Genomic DNA, 26,519 nt, shown 5'->3' with positions numbered 1-26,519 from the left:
CATCAAGTCAAAATTATAAGCGCCGACATTTGGAATTGGGAATAACTTGCTATCAAAGAATTTTATACACTCAGTTAATGATGATTCCTCTAAACAATGGATAGACAGCTGGTGCTCAAGTATTTATTAACTGCCCAGAAATGATCTAAAGTTCGTGTCTAAACACACTGGTTCAAGTTTATTCATTCACCAAAAATGTTTGTTTCTGGGAATAAAGTGAGACAAATCAAGTTATTGAGCTAGGGAATAAAACAAGATGTGTAACTGTACTCATTTTTATACAAAACTTTATCAAGTATGAACTATATCTCATCAGAAACTAATATGGAAATGAAGTAGATCATTCTGAAGTCTCTTTGGCAAAGTAAGAATACAAGACACTAGAAATGAAAAACAATGTACACATATCCCTTCAGGATATTTTATCATCTTGACAGTATTGGTTGTGGGTTAAAAACCTGTTTAATGGTCTGAGAAAAGATTCAAATACTCTCAGAAACTGGGGCAGCAAAGTTAGAGTCAAAAATATTCTCAGTAATGACAGAAAAAGCATTTTTAAGTCAAAACAATAACACCAACAAATTATAAACTCTTTATTAGTCAAAATCAGCTAGAATAAGTTAGACAACATTACCCAAAAACTCAGAGAGTTTGAGAGCAAAGGCTATTTTTCACTCAAGCTATGTATTTGTCAAGGATTGTTAGGCTCAGCGGAATGTTGTCTCTTTCCAGGACAAAGGCCTCTATCTGGAAGACTGAAGATCTTTGGCAGAGAGAAACAAAACATGGAAAACCTCATACAGACACTTAAAGCTTCTGCCTGCAGCTTACACAGGACATTTCCATCCATATTTCATTGGCTGAAGAAAGTCGCACGACCACTCCTGTGTTGGGTAGGGCTGGCACAGAAAATCCTCCCACAGGATTGGGACACCACAGAGGGGAACCCTACAGGAAAAAAAATTGGAATACAGGTACATCCTACACAATGCCCACACATTATTGTGTTATAACATTGTACTGCGTTTTTGATGTGTAAACATAAGTTTTTCATTGGCCAAAATATGTTGTATTCTCTACTAAGTTGATCGTTACAAATCAAAAGGTTTTCTACAAGAAAAACGTGAACTGGAGAGCTAGTCATGCACTATGCCTGCATTTAGTGAATAATCTTCCAACCTACCCCAAAATTCCAAATGTTTGTCCCATCTTACCATGCATATTTTTTCCTTTATTTTTACATTTTAGATGTACTTTTTATAGTTTGTTACATTTTCAAAGTTACAATGAGTCCATAATTCTATGGGTTAAAAGCACATTAGCTGGAGCCAGACTTTAGCAGTTCAGATATCAGCTCTGCCACTTACCAGCTATGAAGCTCGGCCATGTTACTTAACTTTTTGGTGTTTCAGTTTTCCCATCTATAAAACAAGGATAGTAACATTATCTTCCTCATGGTATTGCTGTGAAATTTAAATGAGATAGTACACATAAATGCACTAGAACACTTCTTGGCACATGGTAAATCTCATCTAAGTGAAGATGATGGCCTAAAATTTAAGAGAAACATCCTACATGACATTGAAGCAACTTGCTAGAAAATGCAAAATATGGTCAAAGCATTATTTGGCATTCTGTATCTGAGATATAATTACCTGCATGAACTTTTTTTCTTTAAAAACATCATTGGAATCAATTTGAAGAAGTCAAGAGATAATAACTATGTTAATATAAGACTCTAATACACATATGACTGATGAATTTTCCAATTGGAAGAATCAAGTTTAAAATTGAAGTCAAATAATTTGCAGTTTTGGACTAAGTAAGAGGATGATATCACATGATATCCCTAATATAAATTAAAGTATTTTATACCCAGGAAGCATAATTCCAGAAATTTTGCCTGCAATTTATCCTTCAAACACTTGCTCCCCCCAACTATTCTCTCTCATCCCTACCTTCAATCTCATCTCTCCACTGATCTACTCCCTTCTGCCTAGAAACACGCCCAAAAGAGAAAACCCTTCATTTTGTACTGCTTCCTCTCCAGCTGCCATTCTCCAGCTTCCCATTCCACTTTAAGGATTCTCATAGAATTTTTTAAAACAAACGATTAAGTCACGTGCAATTTGACACATTATGGAAACTGCTCTCTGGATGTCCAATCCTATTCCAATTTTCTAAGTTCTCAGTTTCCTTCACTTCTTGAAAATATGTAACACTCATGACCAAAGTCTCTGCATTGAAATGTCCTACCATTCATGATATCTTGAAGCCTAGGTCAGTTCCTTCACTAAATTCTTCCTTCTATGTTCCTCTGAGTCTCTAGCAAAAAGACTGTATTTTATAAAAGAATAAAGATCATGGTATATACATTAACAAAACTTATTCCTAATGGCAACAACCAATTTAGAAATGGAAATGATATTAAATATTTGATTTGCAAAAATGAAAAAATCTATAAAGTCTTATTGAAAGATAAGATGCAACATTGAACAATTAGAAATATTATGTTCTTGGATGAGAAAGTCTATAATAAAAAAGCCAATTCTCCCCCAAATTAGTATTAATTTAATGCAATATCAGTTATAAACCTAAGGTATATTTGTTTACATGTTTGCTTTTAGAACTAGAAAAATACTCAATTTAACATAGATGAATAAAATGAGCAAAAGCAACCTAGGATATTCAGAAGGAAAGAAAGAAAATAGAGAGAAGGTGAAAGTAGGTAGCTTTACTTCAAAGTGCAACTTCAGTGTACTCTAAAGTTGAAGAAATAAAAACAGTTTGGTACTGGCATAGGAAGAGAACAAGAGAAAAGAATGAAGCTAGGCCTGCTCAATCAGACCCAAGGAGACTCCTTCTGGTTAGAGAATTTGGCTTCCTGGTGTGGGCTTAGGCAAAGCCATGTGGTTGAGAGCTCATGCAGTTTATGATAAAGAGCTAACCACACTTCCAGTTTGAGTAACCAAAGAAAAATACCTGTTGGGGCCAGTGAATATGCTGTTAATGATACTAAGAAATGCAAAAGAAGATATTAACCTTCTTTCTTGTACTGCAAAAAACCTTGGAATGAAAATTTCTCAGGTTAGGTGCCAAAAGCCCATGTCCCAAATTGAAACTTCAGAGATTCAGTTCTGCTCTGTGAGGAATTAACTATTGGTTATGACTGAGCCTTTGCTCCTGTCTGAGTCTGGACAGCCATGCCTACCACAAAGAGGGTGGCTGGCAATAAACGAGACAATTTATGTAAAAACCACACAGCACAATCCCCAGCAAGCATGAATGTTGAATGTGTTGGTTTGCTTCGGGCTTTGTGATTAATGTTCAAAATGATTCTGATTTTCTAAAATTTTGTGTTTCTTATAAACCACTTGGGTTATGTTCTCTTTAATTTTCTTAGTAAACCAAATCCCACTCTGATATGGCTGAGTTTTCTTTGGCACGTAAAGTTCATTAGTTTTACAGCAAACAGATTTTGGATGACAGTCTTTTAACCCCCAATTTTTTTGACTGAGAATATATTCTGCTGAGCAAAAATAATAGTGCCCCAAACCTGTTTATGCAGCAGTATAACTTCAAGAAGCATTAATAGCCTACTGACTAAAGTATAAACCTGTTAGGTTATAACTCTCTCCAGAGTCTGGGCAAAGTATTCTGCTTTGTGATCATGACTCGTCTTCCTGAGTGTGAACAGTTAGAGACAAGATAAAAAGTATGAGCTTGAAAAAGAAGCTGAATTTTCAGTGAAAAGTTTACCCTTGTTAAGCATGCAATTGGCATAGTTTCAGATGAAGAATAGAACAATTGACTTCTTTGCATAAATAATTTAAGAATCGGCCTCTGTGGCAGCAGTCACAGTGAATGCAAATTGCTCTGTCTGCAGATTTAAAGTTCTCTGGCATCAATAATGGCCTCAGACCATACAGATCTCACTTCATGGCAACACTTAGGAGATAAAGTTTCCAAATCAAATATCTCTTGCTTACTTCAAAGAGTGTTTTTTAAACACTTGGTCTAAATGTTGTTATCACAAGATCGTTTGTTATATAAAAGGCTAGAATGGCAGCAAATTTAAAGGGTCATTGAGGGGTTAATAAGCCTAAAATCAGATCTACGTGGTTTTGATAAATCCATAGTTTATGTGGATATTCTTCCTTGATATTTTTTCCTGTGTTTTTCTTTTGAACAAGCGAGAGTGAAAATTAGCTCTCTAGAAACTACAAGCTTACAGGGCTGGAACAGGAAGTCAGGATGAACAAATTCTATGTGAAACCAGTCTATAAAATTTAGTTGTACACATCTTTAGCATAGAAGGGAGTGGAATAATTTCCTTGAGTTTATGGAGTTTTTTCTTTATTCTTTTATATACCTGTCATTCTGAGAGGAAATAAAGTTCTAAGGTGATAAATATCTTGTGTTTCATACACACACATACACACACACACACACACACACACACACCCCCTCTTGTATGAGGTGAAGGGTAGTTTTAGCAGTATCCCCCCCAGCCTCCCAGAGGAGCTCTTCGGCATTCTGTCCAGGACTGAGCTGTGGTACATACGGCTTCCCTGGTCCCTACCCATTAAATGACAGTGTTGTTCCTCCCTCAATGTGATAACCAAACAACAACCCTACACATTTCCAACCAACCCCCCTCCTCAAGAAGGGAGAGCAGATATCATATATAGTAACCACGTTGTTAAGTATTAGATACTGCCTTGAGGAACACGCTATGTTAGGAACCTCGTAAATGGTGCATGCTGTTGTAATCACTGCTTTGCTCAGGACTTTAAGGACAACCAGAAGCAAGAATCTGTGGCTCTCAAACAGGAAAAGAGAAATAGATGTTTATCCTCTCGATGACCTCACACTTCACTACTCCCCTGGTTTCTTCTAACTAAGCAGATGTCCTGGTAGATAGATAGTCTTGTCATTCCTTTCCTCATCTTCCTGTATCTGTTATCCTCGTAATGATTGTCCTGAAGTTACCCATTTTTGATTTTTTTATTATTATGAAATAGTTCAATCACACAAAAGTATAAGGAAGATATATTAAATTCTCACATACGCACTACTCAGCTTAGGAAATAAAACATTACAAATAAAATTGAAGTTGCTGTGTCTTCCTCAACTCATTCCTCTCCTGCTCTGGATGGTGGCAAGCACTAGCTTACATTTGGTATTTCTCATTCTCATGTATCTTTAAATGCTTTTATTACCTCAGTGTATATCTGTAAGTAATATCTGGTATGTTGTATCTTTGTAAACCTGATATAAATTGTATCACAATATATGCATCCTTTTACATCTCCTTTTTCCACTCAGTATTATTTAGGAGATGTATTCATTGATATATTCAGCTCTAGTTAATTTACTTTCAATGATATATGTATTCTATTTATGAATATACCACAATAGACTTATTCATTCTACTCATAATTACATTTACATTATTTCTACTTATTTATATTAGTCTCTCTATACAGAGACTATACTAGAGTCCATCTCTATCTCTCTATATATACACATATGCGTGACTCTCTCTCTCTATATATATACATAACAAATTTATATATTAGAATACATATGTATATTTGTATATATACATCTCTTTATATATTTTGCATATATATGTATGTATGTATGGAGAGATATGTACATAGAAAGAGAGAGAGACGCACACAGGAAGAGAGACACTAGTATAGTCTCTATATAGAGACTAAGTAGAAGTAAACTAAATTTCATTATCAAGAGGATGAGTTTATATATATAAAATATGTACGTATGTTGCATATTGCAACGTCATTCTTAAATACGTTTTCTTGAGCACACACCAGGATATTTTTAGGTAATAGACCTAAAAATGGATATGCTTGGTTGAAAAGTATATATATGTCTTTAGCTATTTTAGATATTGCCAAATTGCTTGCCAATTGATTTTGCCAAGTTACGCACTTCCACAAGTACTGTTATAAAAATTTATATTGCTCTGTAGTTAGACTTCAGACTTCTAAGTTTTTGCCAATCTAATATGTGTGAAATGATATGTCTATTTAGTTTCATTTACAATTCCTGATTTTTGAAGAGGCCAAGCATCTTTTAAAATATGTATTACCCTTTAGTGTTTCTTCTTTGGTGAAGATCTTGTTTATGTCTTTGGCAGAGCCTCCTAGGTTACATCCAATAGTTGTCTTCTCTCGCAATAGAACTCTATTTGTAGCTGGGCACACGGCTACCCAAAATAAAGATTTTATTTCCAAGTCTTGATAGAAGTATGGTGTGGTCAAGTGTCAAGGTTCTGACCAAAGAAATGTAAGCAGAAATATGGAGTGTGACTTCTGGCAAATGACCATAGAGTAAGGGAGCTTGCCCATGTCTTCTCCTTTTCCCCTTCTTGTGGGTTTAAATATGGATATCATCCCTGGAGCAGGAATGACCATCTTGGACACTAGGAAATCACATGTGGAAGATGGCAGAGCAACGTGTTAAAGGGACCATGGACTCCTAGTGATAGTTGAATTACCAACCAGCATTTGAATTCATGATAACCTTGATTACCTTGTCACTCCTGTATGTGAGAAGAAGTAAATTTCTGTCTACTATTTTCAGACTTTCTGGCTAGCTAAAAGTGATTATAACAGATGTAATATCTTTTGCCTATTTTTCAGGTTGGTCTCATTTTCTTTTTTGTTTCTAACAATGTTTTATATGTTCTGCACACAAAATCTTGTTGGCTACATATGTGTTACATATAGGACAATACTGGACAATGGGGGAGGCTATTTGGTCAAGACTCATAGGAAGTTGTGGTTTACATGCCATTTAGCACGTGATGATTTAAGTTTTATAAACTTCCAATCTCATTTTCCTATTCTAGAATTCTCCATGATAATGGATAAGGATAAAAATCAATACTAGTCAATAATGACAATTATTAACAATAATAATCACAAGATAACAGAAGCTATTCTCAGAAGAACTTGAAAAGGCACCACATCATTTAACCTCTGCCAAGCCCTGTAAGGTAGTTACCATTCTACCGAAAGTTAGTACGCTCCTTCAAAGTGACATAGAAGGAAAATAAAAGAGAAAGAACTAAAACTTTGGTTTGCTTGACACCAAAATCCTTGCTCTTATCTCATGTACAATAGTCTGAGAAGACAGGATGGAGGCTCGGGAGCCAACTTTACTCCCTCAATAACGAAAGAACACTGTTAAAGGAAAAACACACTCCAGGCCTTGTATTCCCCGATGCCCATTTCAACCACTGGCTTTGATTCAATTGCACCATCAGTTTGGTTAGAACAGTAGTCAACTCCAACACTAGGCTCGACCAGTTACTTTTTATTTAATTTATCAGATTTGTAACAGGCAACGTCTGAGTGAAATAGTACAAAGGGTAGCAAACATTATTGTGTTTTCATACCTGGAATCTTTTCACTCTGCTGGAAATGAACAGCTTTATCTTTAGTCACAAATACACACATATAAAAATAAAATAAAATAAAAACAACTGCATGATAAATGGCAAGTCACTTCACCTCCCTGAATCTGTTTTCTCATAAGCAAAATGAGGATCTGGCAGGATGGCCTCAGAGCTAGGACTCTGGGATGCAAAAGAAAATAAAAACATTTTCAAGTTTTCTTGAAGGCAATCCTCCTACAGACAGTGGTAAAAAGCTAAAATACTAAACTACAATATATTTGTCATGCTTTTGGTGAGGTGAAAGAAAACATTTGGTGGTTAATAGATACATATTTCCTTTACAGGAGTAAAAACATGACTTTTTGCATCTTGCCGCCTATAAACACTCACTAGATAAGGCTTACCCTTTCTTCAGCTCCCTGGAGCGTGTGGTGCTCTATGCCAACAAAGAGGAGAAATAAACATCATAATAATATGAACTGTCAAACTCCCTTTTTAATTTTGTTTAAAGTCAAAATGGTCCTCCACTGGTTGATTTTGCCACTTCAGGAATGAAAAATATAACATTCATTTATAAGCTCATTAAGAAATATTTTTTTCTCTATTTATATACCACAAGTTACAACCATGAGATTTCCAACAGAAGAAAAGAAGGACCCTTCAGACTCCAGCAATTCAAAGGATAAACGCAGGAGAAGACAGCTTTGTGCAGTGGCGTCCTCTTCAAGGCCGGCAGCGTGATGGATGGCAGGTCACCTTCTTCCTTGCATTTTAGTGTCCCTAGATGCCACTAAGGAGTTAATAATGCTTATCGCTGATCCCCTTCAAGCAAGGTTAGGAGGCTAAATAGAAAAGACTGTAAATTAGTGAGTTACCAAAAACAAGCTCTGGAGATACAGAGCTTCATGCTACTCTTAGAAATAAAATTGCACACAGCCTAGTGCACACCCCTGGCCCAGTTTTGCACTGTATTGCACCAGTAGTGCCACACAATATCTGTGTGCACAATTCCCATTCAACTCTCATACAGAGAAGTCTCTGCGCTATAGTCAGTCCAATCAGATCAGAAAGAAGAATAGTTTGGTCATCTACTTTATTCTCATTTTTGAAAAGTTGTAAATTGCTGACCATAAAATCAAAACACATCGTATGTAAACCAGGCCACAGAGGCTGATTCTGGCTAGTGGTTTGAACCAAGTTCAATTAAACCAACATTCTAGCTCCTTGCATCTGTTCCTCCATCCCAAAGGAGACACACTCTGAACAGGTGAAGCCCACGGAGGGGAGAGCAGGTGACTGAAGGAACAGGGTACACTCTGTTATTAACATTGACCTGGCATATTAGTCAGGGATTTCCAGAGGAAGCGAGCCAGTAGGATGTGTGTATATATATATAGAGAGAGAGAGAGATTTTAAGGAATTGGCCTACATGATTAATTGAGGCTGCAAGTCCAAAATCTGCAAGGTGGGCCAGCAGGCTGGAGACCGAGATAGAAGTCAGTGTTGTAGTTCAAGTCTGAAAGCTGCTGGCAGATTTCCCTCTTGCTCAGGGAAGGCAATCTTTCTTCTATTAAGACCTTCAGGTAAGTGGATTAGTCCCACCCGCATTACAGAGGGCAATCCGCTTTACTGAAAACGTTTACTTTCAGCCAACATTAACTGATCTAAATGTTAATCTCATCCACAAAAAATACCTTCACAGAAACATCCAGAATCATGTCTGACCAAATATCTGGGTACTGTGGTCCAGATAAATTGACACATAAAATTAATCATCACACCTTGTAATTATGCATGTAGACTTCTGTTTCATCTGTTAGATTGAAGAAGCAAGAGGTATGAGAGTGTCTTCACTGCTTTTGAATGTTTTAGGGCTGGTCTAGTAGTCGGTCTCCAACAAGTGCTCAATAAATGTTGATTGAACTGAAATACTTTGGGCCTTGACTCTTTACTTATTAAGGCTGCCACACAGCATAACCTTAAAATTCTTCTTTGTGAAGTTACCCAGTGAAAGGTATCCATGTGTTATGGACTGAACTGTGTCTCTCCAAAATTCATCTGTTGAAACCCTAACCCTATGGTGACCAGATTTGGAGACAGGGCCTTTAAAGAGGTAATGAAGTTACATGAGGTCATAAGGGTGGGGCCCTAATCTGATATGACTGGTGTCTTGTGAGAAGGTGAAGAGATGTCAAGGATGCACGCACCCAGAGAAAAGGACACACGAGGACACAGTGGGAAGGCAGCTGTGTGCAGGCCGAGGAGAATGGTCTCAGGAGAAACCCATCCTGCTGGCACATTCATCCTGGACTTCCAGCCTCCAGAACCATGAGAAAATCAGTATTTGTTGTTGAAGCCACTCAGTCTGTGGTGTTCTGTTGCGGCAGCCCCACTCAACTAATATACCCTCCAACACACCACACCCCAATTTGTTAACAAACGAGTCCAGTCCTGGCTCTGAGTCAGAATAAGGGCCCGTAGAAGTTGAAGTGAAGAAAGCACACTGGGTTTCAATTGAATGGAGCTGGTGTGATGTGTGGACTGGGCAGAAACTAATGAGGTCTCTTTGAGGAAACTAAATGTCTAAAGGAGGTGGATGCATGCAGACTGACTTCCTTCCCAAACCTGCATAATGCGAGGTAAGCTTTCATTTTCCCAAAGTAGTAAACAGCGTTAACTCCCACCCTGGAGTGTTTGTGTGTGTGTGTTTAATTTAGTACCTCAGGAGAGTTCCAGGAATCTCAGTCATTCGCATGTCCGTCTGAATTTGTTTTATCTGCTTTCTCAAATAACAGAAATCTGAGAAATAAGAGTAAAAGAAAGTAATCTTGAATCGAAAGATCTTTAGTGGGATAATACAGAGGATAATTCAACGCAACCGGAATTCAGAAACATACTACGGGTCTAGGCATTTCTTCCAAAATTTACCTAGCATTGGCCTTATTATCCCTTGAATCTTAGAGACAGGCCAGAGTTAAAGGTCTTCAAGAAAACAAATTGTCATGACCATTATGTTTCTGCCTTTTAAAATAAAACCAATAACAAGAAACTTAACGCTACTGCATCTCCTTTAAGCATTGTTTCTTCTCATTATTCCTCTAAAATGTATTGAGCTTCCCTATATCAGCCCCTTTGCTACCCACAGTATTTTCTGCAAAAAGTGCTCTTGCTCCCCTGCCCTCAGGCATCTAAACGCTGGCCATCCTTCAAGATACAGATGAACTACCGGAAACTCTATAAAGACTTCCTGGATCAGTTCAACGGAACATTCTCTTTCTTCTTTAACCTCTTTTTGTCCTTCCCATTTGTTTTACCCTTAAAATAGATACTCAACATTAATTGCCTTTTCATATATTAGTCTTAATTCACGATTAGATAAATTCTCTTACATCAGGGAATATTTTGTTCCTTTTAACTGTGAACTACATAAAGCACTGACTGAGCCTCAAAACACATAATGTCTTCGAAATCTCCGCACTGATTGATTAGTGGGTGAGTGAGTGATTAAATCACAGTCTATCTTTGCTCCAGAGAGTCTGCTTGCTCTTTAAGCATAAATTTTATGCTTATAATGATGTTTGGTATGTGGATATATGTTACATGGGGTATCTGGTTGTAAAGAAACCAGGCATCAAAGTGTTCTAACAAGTTATGGGACTGCCTTTATTTATTTTGGCTTTTGATTTTCTACAGATTTCTTCCTCCAACAGAGATCTGTATGCAAGGCTAACATTTTCTGGAGGCAATCAAATCACTTATTCATAAAATATTTATTATATTCCTATTAGTACTATTAACTCTGAGAGGTCCTGGAAATGGAATAACGTGAGGGTTGGGGGATCGGGAGGGTGACAGAAATTAGCAGGACGAGGCATTGGTCTTCATGGCACTCATAGTTAAGGGACTAGACAGCCATTATTGAAAAATCAAACAAATGAGAACAATAGGAACGAGGCCACAACCTATTGCTTCCCCTCACTCCATGCTTCTACTCATGTAATATTGCAATCATTGAAGTCCTACCAAGGAAGTTATACTGATCTCTAGGAGCATAGAGCAGTGGGATTTTGTCAATGTGGTAGGCAGCATCTAAAACGGCCCCCAGTGATCCCTACCTTCTAGTATTCACATCCTGATATGTGAGCTGGATCTAGTGGCTTGCCTCTGCTAAAGAGAATATAGCAAGATTAGGTTTAAAAGACAATACTTGTCTCTTGCTTGCCCTCTTCCTGCCATGCCATGTCGTGAGCAGCCCTGTGGCAAGGCAAGGAACTGGCACATAGCAAGGAATGGAGGCAGCCTCGGAGCAACAGCCTGTGAGGAACTGAATCCCACCCAAACTGTGAGTGTGAATGTGGAAGCCTTGAGATGACGATAGCCCTGGCCAACACCTCGACTGCAGCCTCGCGGTATCCTTGAGCTGGAGGACCCAACTAGTTTGCACTGGGATTTCTAACCCACAGAAACTTTGAGATAATAAATATTTGTTGTTTTAACTACGTTTGGGGATACTGTGTTACACACAATAGACAACTAATACAGTCAACGATGTCAGGGAAGACTTTTCTGAGGACTCTCTTCATGTGTTTTCCCATAGGCATAAAGATATAGATTTAGACAGAAAAGAATTTTCACAGGAAGCACTGCATTGTGGTAAAGATGGAAAGAATTCAGGATTCCAGTTGTAGCTCAGACCCTAAATAGGTACACGACCTTGACTGGACAAATGACAGTGTCCATAATATTATCTGATCTAAATTTGCTCTTTCATAAATTAAAGGGAAGAATTGTTTAAGTCTAAGATTTTTCCCTGAGCTCATAGTCCCTGCCCATGAGAAAATTGAAAAGTGGAGCTGATTCATACGCACCAAGCTGGTTGTAGATTTCAGCTCGGTGTAGCTTTCCTTTGATTTGAATTCCTTTGTCATGACTGCTGGGCCAACTGTCTGACTCCATACACCCCAGCAGAGCAGCTTTTGTGTGTCTCCCCATCTTCTTATTCTTTTGGCTTAGCTTTTGTATTCACATTGAGATTTCAAACCAACAAATTATGACAAAGAACCAGCATGCCTCACCACAAATACTTTCAAAAATAGTTTTTAAAAATCCACTAATGTCCACTAAATCTTAGGAAGGCATTTTCTATATTCAAAGCATTCATCTTGTCTAAAAACAAAGGTTTAGATCTCGTTTTATTGGCCCTTGATAGAACAGATAATAGAAACAAAGAGGGAGAAATAGCATAATCTACTCATGACAGATGCTTTAACATATTTGAATAACCTTGGTTGACATTTTTTTTGTGTGTTATTTTAAATAAATGAAAACACAACTGTATTATTATACTAAAATGTCTTATACCAATGGCTTAAAAAGAAAAAATACATCTTCTGTGGCTGAAAGTAATAATTTAGTTTGATCCAAAAATAGCTTGAGAGAAAATATCTAATCCTTCAGCCATGGTTCCTTCCTGTCTCTGTGAATGGGGCATGGCTGTGTTTCTGGTTTTTCCTCCATAAGTATAAGAGACGTGGCAGATTGTTTAGCCCTAAGATGTGAATTTACTTATAAATCTTAGTGTATACTTAGGCTAAGAAATTCTGTATACCCAGTTCCCCATTAGTGTCTGCACACGACCAGGGACCTCTTTTGGAACGGGTTTATCTCCTTACCTGAGTGGAATACGGCAAACCAGAATCCATTACTACCCCTTCAGCATAAAGAAATTGATGTGCCACCAAAATGTCTCCAAGTCTGGAAAGAAAACCTGGTTCTAATCAGAAATGTTTGCTCTGAACCACCTTCTTTCCTCTACATACACGTACCCTTCTCTCATCACACTCACAAAGGTTTTGCTGAACTGGCAAAATAGTTTGGTATCCAATGCTGTTTTACAAGTATTTATGAGTTGCAATATAGAGATAAACACAAGAATGCACTTTGGTTCCCAATTAGTCCCCTTATCAAATCTTCATTAAATTCATGGGGTATCAATCACATAATGAATGTTGGGAATATTTTGCTATAATTGTATGGCACATGTTTTCATCATGTGTTTTGCAAACGTGTCATAGAGGAGGAGAGGACCAGATCCCCGAGCTCTGAATAATGACCCACATGTAAACTACCTTAAGTGATATAATAAACAACAAATCAGATGTCAATTTAACATTGGATTGCATGGTAAAAATATAAAATAATTTTGGAGGGAAGATGTCTTTGCAAAATGTTATCAGCTTTGTTAATTCTCATGAGAAGAATTTAAATGGTTTTATTATGCAATGTGCTAAGTTATTCTTATCTCAGCTCTGTTATATAAATTTTTAGGAGGATAAATACCACATTAAATGAACTCTGACATGAAATACTTACAGCAAACACAATCCGGGGACAATCCCTCCCCCAATTCAAGGAAAATGTTGAGTCTAAGGGACTAAACATCATAACAAGTCACAAGATGCTAGCAACAGATGTTACAGTCAGTCTGTTTATTCTCTCAGCCATGCATTCATTTATTCACTTTTTCATCAACATTGAGTGCCTTCTCAGTACTAAATACTGAGCTTGGTACCAGGGTTTCAATAGTGAGTAAATCTTATATTTGGCCTTGTTTAGAGTTTAGTGAGGAATATAGTCAAGGTAACCACATTTGACGCAGAAGCAATTCTAGAGATATTGGAGAATTTGATAATAATTATAGATTCTCTTCCAAGAAAATGCGTATTCTCATTATACCAAAATTTAGTATACAATTTCAGAGGTTTCCAGGACCCTCAAACACTCATCCACAGACCACTTAAATGTTACCACAGAGTAAGAACATCTGGTTTGCAGAGTCTAATTTGTGTTTGTGGTGTCCAACTACAGAACAGAGCACAAAAAAGTTTTCAGTGACGTGTGAACATTTTCTGTAGGTAGAGTTTTCTTTGGCTAAAAACACCCTTGCAATGGGTCAGCTGCCTTCGGTGCAAAGTAAGTTCTAGAGTCTGACACCACAGTTAGCTTCAACTTCAGCAATGCACATTCTCTTTTGTTTACATAATCATCTGTTTATAAACAGCTGGTCCGACAAGCATAAAGATTATTTTTATTTACCTTGTTACCAAACCAGGTCATCTCCTAGAAGGATTAATTATAAGGTGAAAAGAAAAGGCAGTCAAACAAAACTGGCTATTGTAAAATATCTGCTTGTGTTATTTCTGGATTCATTCAAAGCTGAACTCAGACCTTTTTGGCGACTTAAGTCTCCATGTTTAAACATATTTGAGGCTACCAATGTAGAGGTTGTTAATTTAAAAAAATAAAGAACACAATAGCAACTTTTCAATTGTCAATTCAAACCTTCCATAAAATTTTTTTTGTTAGTGCTGTGGAGTCAGTTCCGACTCCTAGTGCCCAGTGGACAGCAGAGCACAGCCCTGCCCAGTCTTTCGCGCCATCCTCTTCCCTTCCGGCACTAGATCACACAGTGCTCCTCTGCTCTTGCTAGGGTTTTCTTGGACAAATTTTTTGATAGTGGGTGGTCAGTTCCTTCCTTCTAGTCTTAGTCTGGAAGCTCTGCTGAAACCTGTCCACCATGGGTGACTCTGCTGGTATTTGAAATGCCTGTGGCGTAGTTTCAGCATCACAGCAACACACACCCACCACCGTGTGACAACCTACAGATGGGTGTGTGCCTGACCAGGAAAGGAACCTGGGCCACTGTGGTGAGAGCACCGAATCTTAACCACTAGACCACCAGTCCATAAGTTTAATTAGAACAAAAGAAGATATTTTTCCCTTTTGACCCAAATTAATAAGAAATATCCAATTGAAATGCAGTTAGGTACAGATTTAGTCACTCTTAAAAATTAAGCTGAGGTTTCAGTCTAAAATACCAAAGAATAACTGATATAAGCAAATGTTTCTTTCAGAAGAAAACTGATTAAATACAGATTTATTTTATAGAATGAGAAATTGAGGCTCAGGTTCATAGAAAAGGAATCCGGATGTACAGGGTAAATGACCTATTGCTATGGGCAAAGCTTTCTGACTCTATCAATATTAGTATTTATACTAGCAAATGCTTTTATTTTTAATTTTATTCAAATTCAGTCACCCGAGAATTAAAGGAAAAATAAATCAGAACACACTTCCTTCATTTAACGTACTATTCATTCATCCATTTATCATTCATTCATTCATCCATTCAATCAGCCAATTTAACAAGTATTTATTGAGTAACTTCCATATGGTGTGGTCAAGGACTGGAAAGGAGACCTGGGTGGAGCAGCAAACCAGGGAATTGGTGCTGATACGTGAGGTCAGAGATAGGCAGGCGCCCGTGGGTAAGGCCTTGTTAGCATAGAGCAGGGTTCAGATTTTCTTACAAATGCAAGATTCACCTACTCAAATGTTTTAAATAAGGACACAATATAAGCCAGCATATTTTAAACCAAGCCACTCTCAAATCTGAACCTTCTGCTCTAGTAAAATTGCTTTCTAAGCTCTATCAAAACATATTTTGCATTTTGCTTTCTCTGTGCTCACAACTTCTTTCCATTTGGAAACCTTGACTTTTATGACAATTAACTTTTTACGAATGAAATGAAAGCTTGAGAATCTAAAATATGTAATCTTCAGAAATAATTTAGGAAAAAGGTATTTGGAGGCATACTGAAGTCAGAAGCTTTTGAGATTAGCCCAGATTGTTAGTTTCCATGACTAGGTGGCTGTGAAAAGGCTGAGTTCATCTGACATGGCTGACTCTCAGGGCCTGTTGAATTGTGGCTCCCACTTCAAACTGGCTACAAAGTCATGCTCCTTATTGTTTTCCTCACACTTCTCTCAAGGTCACATTATTGTCTTTCTTGGCCCTGCTGCTCTTTTATATCTCTTCTGACTAAAGTCAGCAAATGTTCCACGTAACCAAATTTATCAAGGAACTTCTTTATGCTAAACACTGTGAAGGATATTGCAAGGGATACAAAAAAAGGAAAGCCTCAGGGAAGAAACACAGGAAGCAGAGAAAAAAAAACAATCACACAATATATTTTGGGAAAAGGAGTAAATAAGAAGAAAATAAAGGAAGTGAAAATAATAGTTACTGCGTGGCCTCCATTATCAGCAACTTTATAAGGTAGACTTGCCTTTGTTGAGCACCAGGTATGTGTTACAGCTATTAGCAATTAACGTTACCGTATGATTACTAGGCACCAGGCAATGTGCTAAGCACTGTGCATATATTATCTCACATAATCCTTCTAGCAGCTCTACAAGTCAAATAGATGGGTCGTGTCATTATCCCATATTATAAAGGAAGAAACAGGGATTCTGGCTCCAGAGGTTGGACACTCCACCCAGATCTTCCCAAATTTCTAGAAGAATCCCTTGGAGAACTTGTTAAAAATACAGAAATGTGAACACTATCTTTTTGAGTAGATGCTGAGATGAGGCCAAGACTTTTTACAAACTCATAAACTACCATCACTACTACCATCACCACCATCACCAAACCATCACCCTAACCCAAATGAAATGATGCTGATTATTGATGAGTTTTCAATTATATTTGAAAAATCCTGGGATATGATACACTATGTCCCTCAGCAAAATGTTAATTAAATCTTATGTGTACACACTCATTTGGAGATATTGATAAAATATATATTCTGATTCAATAGGTCTAAGGTGGATCCTAAGAGCCTGCTTTTCTAACAAACATAGAGGTGATACCAATGTGGCCAGTCCAAAAATCACATTTTCAGTAGCCAGGACATAGTACAGTGCCAGAATTTTTAGTATTATACATATAAGAAATGTAATTATTTTCCATTAAGAATTTATAGTCTCTATCAAGAAATGAAAAAGCAATCTACAGAATGGGAGAAAATATTTGCAAATCCTATATGTCACTAAACGTTAATACCCAAAGTACATAAGAACTCATACAACTTAATAGCAAAAAAAACCCCAAACAATCCAATTAAATATTAAATCCAATTGAAAAATGGGCAGAGGATCTGAAGAGACATTTTTCCAAATAAGACGTACAGATGGCCAACAGGTATGTGAAAAGATGCTCAACATCAATAACCATCAGGGAAAAACAGATCAAAAATCACAATAAGTTATCACCTCATACCTCTTAGAATGGCTATTATCAAAAAGACAAGAAATAACAAGAATTGATGAAGATGTGGAGAAAAGGGACCACTTGTGCACTGTTGCTAGGAATATAAATTGATGCAGCCACTATGAAAATCAGTATGATGGTTTATCAAAAAATTGAAAATAACTGACCGTATGATCCAGCAATTCCACTTCCGGGTATTTACCCAAAGAAAATAAAACATCAATTCAAAAAAATATAAGCACCCCCATGTTCATTGCAGCATTATTTATAATAGCCAAGATATGGAAACAACCTAAGTGTCCATTGACGGATGAATGGATGAAGAAAATGTGGTATATATATTCACAATGGAATATTATTTGGTCATAAAAAAGAACGAAATCTTGCCATTTGTGCCATCATGGATGGACCTTGAGGGCATTTTGCTAAGTGAAATAAATTGGACAGAGAAAGACAAATAAGTGACCACACTTATATTTGGAATCTTATAAAAATTGCTCATAGATACAGAGAACAGATTGGTATTTGCCAGAGGTGGGGGGTGGGGGGTTGGTGAAGTGGCTGAAAGGAGTCAAAAGGAACAAACTTCCAGTTATAAAATAAGTAAGTCATAGGGATGTAATGTAGAGCATGGTGACTATAGCTAATAATACTGTATTATGTATTTGAAAGTTGCTGAGAAAATAAATTTTAAAAGTTCTCATCACAAGAAAAAAATTGTGTAAATATGTGTGGTGATGGATCTTCACTAGAATCATTGTGGTGATCGTCTTGCAATACATACAAATATTGAATCATTATGCTGTACATCTGAAAGTAACGTAATGTTATATGTCAATTTTATTTCAATAAAAAAAGAATTTGTTGTCTAGAGAAGCAGATGGAGATGTAGCCAGATGCTTTGGGAGCATAAGGTATATGAAGGGGGAGTCAGAGAAGCCTTACTAGAAAGAGACCCTTGAACCGAGATTTGAAGGAAACAATCTCATTCAGTTACATGCTCTTCAGGAATTTACTACTAATATAAGAAATGAGGCAAATACAAAAATAACTAAGATGTAATAGAAGGCAAGTACTTCTATAACTAATACAGACAAATACTAGAGGCCTGCAAGGAAAGAGAGACTACTTCCGATTGTTCCTCCTATAAATAACCCATACATTTACCAATGGTTTTATATCTGTTTACCAAGATGCTTTCCCCAGTAGGCAGAGTTCTTGGGGAGCAGAAGCCATCATATTCACAGCGCCATTAATATCCATCCTTTTCACGCATATATGACGCAAATTTTATAAATCTGTGTTGAATGACCACTACAGGCAGCAAGGAGGAGGTAGTTCTGTAGTCTATGTAAACATTCCAAATATAAAGGTGGTAAAGGGACAATATTCCAAGTTGGAGAAAGAGTGAGATGCCATTAGTGCTGTGTTTCCATTACTTCTCAGTGTGAGCACTTGTCAATATCACCGAATGAGACCACTCTTTGTGTTAAGCCTCAATAACACAAGTATATATCAAAGACAACAGCACCAAACTTTAATGAAAGACCCTAGAAAAAGATCCTGCCTTTCCTTTATTTGTAGTCCTTGTCGCCAGCAGTACTAGCATTGCTACTCAGATTGTTCAAGTTCTATCACTCTTAAGACTGTCAGTTCTATGAGGATCAAAAGCATTTGGAAAGAAAGTTAATCTACCCAGAAAAATCTCAATGAGACTCAATTCCATTGAACCAGAGATTTGCGAATGAAGAGATAAAGGAGGCCTGGTCAGTCTTACCTGCAAACAGCTTTGGAGACAGGCATATTAGCAACTCCTTGTGACATAGGATGATTTGGTGAATTCTACTCTCAGGGCATGACCCAAACCTATCTTCTCAGCCCACGTTCAACTTCTCTGTGAAATACCCTTCTGCCGGAAATCCTCAAGATTTGCCATCCTAGATGAACTTACGTTCTTGGCCATGATTCGTTATATCAAGGGCAGAAATCAGACCCAGAGGAGGTTACTCACTGGCTGGTGAGCTGAGAGGGGCTTTCTCGTAAGAATAGGGACTGAGAGGTATAAACACAGAAAGTTGGGAGCTGAGTGATGTTGTTAGTGAAATACTAGAATGAAACACCGCCTTCCTTACTGCTGCTTCCCCAGAGATGCTGCTGCTGTTCCCAGAGTTACACTGGTTTCTTCTTTTCCTGAGAGTGCAAGGTGATTAAACACAAGGATTCTTGGGGCAGATCGCCTGTGTTTGAATTATTAGCTGTATGACCATAAGCAAGTTACTTAAGCTCTCAGTGCTAAGTTTCCCCTGTGGCAAATAAAATGATACTATTGTTACCTACCTTATAGGATTGCTGTGAGTGTTGAACGATGGACAGTCTGTGGTAGACAGGCTTCTAAGATGGTACCACATGATCTTCACCTCCTGTATTCACATCCATGTGTAATGCTCTCCCTTTGCATGTGGGCTAAACCTAGTGACTTGCTTCTAACCAATAGAGTAATGAAGGATGATGAGATGGCACTTTCACGACTAAGCTATAAAAGATTGCCATTTCTGTCTCGTGATTGGACTCTCTCCTGCTGGCTGGGATGAAGCCAGCTGCCATGCTGGAGAAGCCTGCTTGGGAAGGAACTGAGGGAACCTTCAAGGCAACAGGCAGCAAGGAACTGAGGCCCTCATTCCAACAGCCCTCAAGGAACTGAGAGTTTGGAACTGAGCTTAGAAGAGAATTTGTCAAGAGATTAAAGATTCAAGAAAATCCATTCAGATCTTCAGATAAAACTGCAAACCCTGGACTGACTTCTTAGTTGCAGCCTTTTGAGAGACTATGTCATACAAGACCCAGCAAAGGCATGCCCAGGATTCTGCCCCACAGAAATTGTGACATAATAAATATATGTTCAAGTCATTAAGTTTTGGGTTAATTTGTTACACAGCAATAGATAACTAATACAAATGGTTAATATATGTGAAGCACATTTTCATCTTTTCTTTTCTTATGAATCTTTCTCTCTTTAATCTAATGTGACTAAGTTTCTGTTACTTTAAAACAAGAGCCACAACTGAGACATGGAAAAGGGAGGACTTATTCCTGCCTGAGAACAAAAGTAGGGAAGGTTTTCATAAAGAAGAGGACACTTGTTTTGGGATTTATGAATGAGTAGAATTTTACCAGGCTGAGAAGGAGAGATAGGCATTTCAAGCACAAGAAACAAAATGATCAAAAGTATAAAAGCAGGAAGCTTTTCATTATTTTATCACTTAAATTATTATTCAGGAGATGATATATGAGCCACAGTGGCAGGAATAGGGAGGAAATATAAGGAGAATACACTGAAAAGTTCAGTTAGAAATAACATTTGAACAGCTTTGAGACAGGCTAAGGAGTCTGAATACGTTTTTAGATGACGATGAAAAAAATGCACTAAAGATTTGGTAATAAGAATGGAAAGAGTAGAGATTAGGAAAAAACATTTCTAAGGTAGAATTAGGAGCGCTTGCTGATGATTTGACATATTGACTTGGTAATGGGGTGGGAGGAATTGATGATAACTAGCAGTGTTCAAGTTGGTTCCCGGATATATGGAACAAAGTCAGTTTTGAAAGTAAGATGGGACATTCTGAGTTTGAGGTACCCATCTAAATAAAGATATGCAGGAAGTGGAGAGAGATATTTTTAGTAGCAATTGGCATGTCAGAGTTTAAGTGAAGACGTTAAAGTGAAAGAAATTATAAAGAAAAAAGAGATGAAGAATGACATGGAAACCTGGGAGATACCAACAGTTAAGAATAGATTCAAAATAGTATGTTGAGGATGCTGAGAATAAACTAATAAGAGACGATAGAGTAGCAATGGCCTGAGGGAGATCCTTAGTATAAGTTTTGCACATGTCAAAAGGATAAATTTTGAGAAAAGATCATTAGATGTTGTAACCAGGGGAGCATTGTTGACCACCGGGAACAATTTGAACCAAAAGGTAAATTCAGACTTCTGTACATTGAGGAATGACTAAGGGACTGAGGTGGGCAGCAGTGATAGTGAATTTAATCTTTTTTTACAGGTTGGTGGTAAATAGAAGGAAAACAAACTTGTGAACAAATATAGGGCAAGGGCATTTTTTTCTTTTTTAAAATTTATTTTGTGTAATTTTGTGCTATGAGAAAAGAGTCAGTTACAGTCAAAATCTGAAGAGAAGGAATCAATGTGGAGAAAGTGGAAGATGTTATAGAAAGAGGGAGTCAATAATAGGGGAAAGCCACAGAAGAGATGGGAGTGGATGAAAAGATCATTTTCTTAGATAGGGATAATGAAATGAAAACTGGTAAAGGTATCGTTTGACGTGGTGGATACTGGGAGAAAAGTTCAACAAGCGTATTTTATTCTATCAAGACCAAAAGGACATCTTTTGACAGTGAAGGCTCAAGGATGGACTGAAGAGCTTTAGGAAAATAATAAACGGTTCTTGTCAGAACCAGGAAAGGAATTGAATGGCAGTAAAGTTGACAAGTAAAAGTGTTTTTAAAATGGCCAAAAGAAGAGATGAGTTGAAGCAGATTACTTTACTAGGGTTAGAAGGGAAAACTTATCAGACTTATGGTTGAAATTGGATAGATGCAAAAGAGCAGATAACTCTGAAATATGAGAAATGGCAAAGAATCTTAAAAGTCACATGTTTTTCTATTTCCCAAATACCTTCAATTACAAGGCACATCATCAGTTAAATGGCAACTCTAAGGGACAAAAGAAATTTTAATCGTGTCTAGCAAAATTCTTTTATAATCAAAGACTCATCCACATCCTAGAAATATGAAAATATATTTGAGGAAATGCATTCATCTCCTTCAGGAGACAGGTCTCCTCTTTGACCCCCTTTATATTCTCAGCAGACCCACAACATTCAGAGCAGGATCTTCCTAAATTTATTTTGATACATAAGTTCCTGCTGGTCTTGGTGGCAGCTAACAATGAATAGAAAGAAAAATTTGCCATTTATTCTAATTTAGAATGACAAACAAATGTTTCTAAGGAAGGTTCATTTTGAACTCTGGTAACCTGAGGTCTGTGATCATGTAGTTATAGCATTAAAGAAAGAAAGATGATTTTTCACAACCCCTAGAGAACGACTTAACTAAGCAATAGTCTAAATGCAATTGCAAGGAAAACTTTTTACCTGAGTGGGCAAAAACGATTTTAAAGTACTTTAGAAGCAATAAGGAATATGAAAACATATTGTGTTTTAATTACAAATTCATGGCATCTATTCTTTAAAACAATTCCTAACGGATCACTATTGGGCAATAACTTTGATGTCCTAACTTGAGATATTAAAACAAAGACTTACTTAAAAGTAATAGAACCATTTCCTTAAAGTTTTCTGTAATTGAGTCTGCTCTTTATTTCAGAGGCTCTTTTTGGGACTATTCCAACGTGAACAAGAAAGTGAGTTCTGCTTGGACATCTCAGTGCTCTGAACACTGTCGCCTGCCCAGCCGCTGTCCCAGCTCTCCATCCTATGACCAAACCGAAGGCTTTCATGTCTGCCCAATAGTTCTGGTATAGTCTTGTGACCTCATACCTAGATTCTGCCCCTCAGCTTTATTTTTCTGGAATGATGCCTCATTTGGACTATCTGCCTCACATTTCATTTTCAGATTTGTCCCCTCCATGCTACCTTTTAGGTTCCACTGATGTCATATTCTGGGGTCCTCAAGCCAGTTCTGTGGGTCTCTCCTGCCCACACAGGGACTCAGACCAGGTCTCTGGGGCTCCCTTAGACTCTGAGCTCTGTGAGAACAAATACAGTGGTTGATGTGTCTGAGGAGCTCAATTAATAACTAATCAATTAACAAATAAATCTAGTCCAGACCCAGCAACCAGGACATCAGTTTGTCCAGGGAAGAAATTAAGACAAGTTCTCCTTTTTCTAGACTACTTTGCCCCATGATACAAAATCCCTGTTGCCTTCTGTATTGATAAAATCACACTGCAATTAGATTGGCACTATTTCCTGCCCATTTAGCTTCCAATAACTCCAGAACAGATCTAAGGTTTTTGTTGTCTGATGCTAACTAGCAAAAATGGCTGAATGCCACTTCCAAGGGACAAGGATGTCAGAATCCCTGAAAGATGAGAGCAGTTGGTTAGTCCTCCTGCTTGTGTGACCCAAAAGGGAGCTTTGTGGGAGGTAAACCCTGTCTGCTTTTAGATATTCATGTCTCGACTCACCAATTTAAGCCACAGTTGAAGACTTTGAAGCTTCTCCAACAAGTTTCCTGGAATTTTTCAAATAATTCAATTTAATTTAAGGCAGAACATTAGCATCTTCAATTGACTTTAAAAAAAAGAGAATAAGGTCATGTGATTCAGGGCACTGCAACTGACGAGCGCAGTACGAGCGCTGTACTTCAAAGAAAATATATGTCTTCTGATGAGTCTGACAAGAAGCACTACGATAGGAATCTGTACCTGAAAATGTGGTTAGTGAAACAGAGTTCAACTGTATTTCTTCCCTGAAGAATGTCATCTCCATCTGGAGCCTAGAAACGCAAGCTCTTCATGGAGAATATCATTTTAAAGAGCACAACAATCAGGGTAAATGTCATCTTCATTAATCATCCTCTTATATAATAGAGTCAAATGTAAAAATTGTATGAAGTCTAATTTCCTGAGGAGATGAGGAGGACTGCGAAGCTTAAGCAACCATCAGACTAAATGTTAACTAAAGCAGAGCCTTCTCCTCGTGTGCCTCAGACTGTCACGGTTCCTGCAATTTTTTCTCTTTTCCACATCCTCCCTGCACCTCCCCACACAATGTGGAAAACTGAAAATGGCCCTTAAACGAAAAGCCCATTTTAGAAAGAAGAAAAGCAGCCTAAAAATCCACTGTTTTATCAAACAAGATTTACTTTTCAATCTACCGGAAATACCATAAATATTAAATTTAAAATAATTTATGACAAATTATTACTTGCATATTGTGCTCTGATTTTCACAGAAAGGAGATATTCTAGTGCAACTTACTAGAGTTACACAGACCTTGAAAATGGCTTTTCAATCCACTGACAGTGTTTCCATGAACAAAAATATAAGTTTTATTCAAAATATTTCACAGTCATCTATAAATAGTGTCAGGATTGTTATCCATAAATTATTGGCTTTTAAGTGAAATGACCAGTTATTAGTTGTTTACTTAACGTAAAATCAATTAAACTATTAGCATGGAACAGAACAATAGATTAAAATGTGAAAAAAAAAAACAAAGGTACCATTTACTGCCAGAAAGACCAAATACACACACATACACACATACCCAAGAACATCACCACTAACAGAAATTCTAATTATATTACAATCAATAAAAATCTGCAACAGATTCAATAAAATGAGTATATGTATAAAAATATGTTTTTGCTTTGCACACTTTTTCTGTAAAAGGCCAGATAATAAATATTTTAGGTTTTGTGGGCAATATGCACTCTCACAGTTGGTCAGCTCTGCACTGTAGTGTGTAAACAGCCGTAGACAAAACGATGTGGCTATGTTCTAAAAATCTTTATTTACAAAAATAAGCAGCATCCCATATTTAGCCCCAGGACTACATTTTGCCTAAGCTTGATTTACATCAAGTCCCCAGTGCATGCAAATTGTCAGCCAAGCCGTGTGTACTTGCTCAGATTTGAATAAATGACTCGGTACTATGTGGATAGGACTTTTGAACACATACATACAAATACATCCATTGCAACAGGGAGGAAATGTTTCATGTGGTATAACTAAGCAATAGAATCTGACTTTTAAAACTGCAAGTGACCTTAGAAATATCTAAATACAAACTCAATTTTACAGATGAGGAAACTGAAGCCACAAACATTCAAATGGTGGGCACTGTGTTACACAGACTTTTTTTCAAAAGGAAGAACACATTTCCAAAACTCCTAAATAAACAATCAAACAAAAAATGTCAAAATAAGACCTCTCAGGGACAGCCCAGTGGCATAGTGGTTAAGTTCACTTGATCTGCTTTGGCTGCCTGAGGTTCACAGGTTTGGATCCCAGGTGCTCAACAAGCCATGCTGTGGCGGTGTCCCATATACAAAATAAAAGACAATTGGCATAGATGTTAGCTCAGGGCCAATCTTCCTCACCAAAAATAATAAATAAATAAGACCTCTCTCTAGACACAGTGATAGGGAACAGAGAAACAATACTGTCATGGAATTTTATTGTTTGTAAAAAAGACAAGAAACAATTTAATGTTTCTCTGTTATATTTTATTGCTCTACCACAATTTGCCATTTACATTACTTAGAGAAGTGACTTTTTCTAACAAAGATAAACTGAGTTTCCATCTCTTACCATTAAGAGCAAAATTGTCAGGCACTGCAAACAGACCAAGAGGCTCAATTTTACCCAAATAATGTAAGTGCTCCTAATGTTTATCTCCCATTTCCCCATTGCTTGACTTCTTTGGTTATCAGACACATAAGTCATTTTGTCTACCACCTGTTTGCCCCACTGTTTCTCTAAAGGAGGGCTGCATATAGAAAGCTTATACAGATGTCTATATCTGTACACATCAATGGAAATAAAAGTGTTTGTATTTCTATTCAATGGCTATTAAGGAAAGTGAAAACCTCAATAATAAATTAAATACATCGGGAGAATTTTAAGAATAAATGCACACAACAACAATGCCATCTTATCATTGCGTTAGTGTTGTATGGTATTTCAGGGAAGAACAGAGGAGAGTCTAAGGAATGGTTATTAGGGGTGGAATAAAGCATTGTTCACTGTTGTTAACAACCAATCAACTGATGGCTATCAAATGTTGGCTCTTCTCCCAAATAACTCTCTGTGTTTCACAGTTTCTTCTTTAAAATATTCCTTGTAAGGATGTTCATAAGTCATGCAAAAACGTGCGGACCAACTAACTAACAAAGAGAAAGTAAATGTACTAAATAAAAACAAGTAAATAGG

The sequence above is a fragment of the Equus caballus genome, chromosome 28, assembly GCF_041296265.1.
Source record: "Equus caballus isolate H_3958 breed thoroughbred chromosome 28, TB-T2T, whole genome shotgun sequence".
Lineage (NCBI taxonomy): Eukaryota > Metazoa > Chordata > Mammalia > Perissodactyla > Equidae > Equus > Equus caballus.
Note: the sequence above shows the minus strand (reverse complement) of the source record.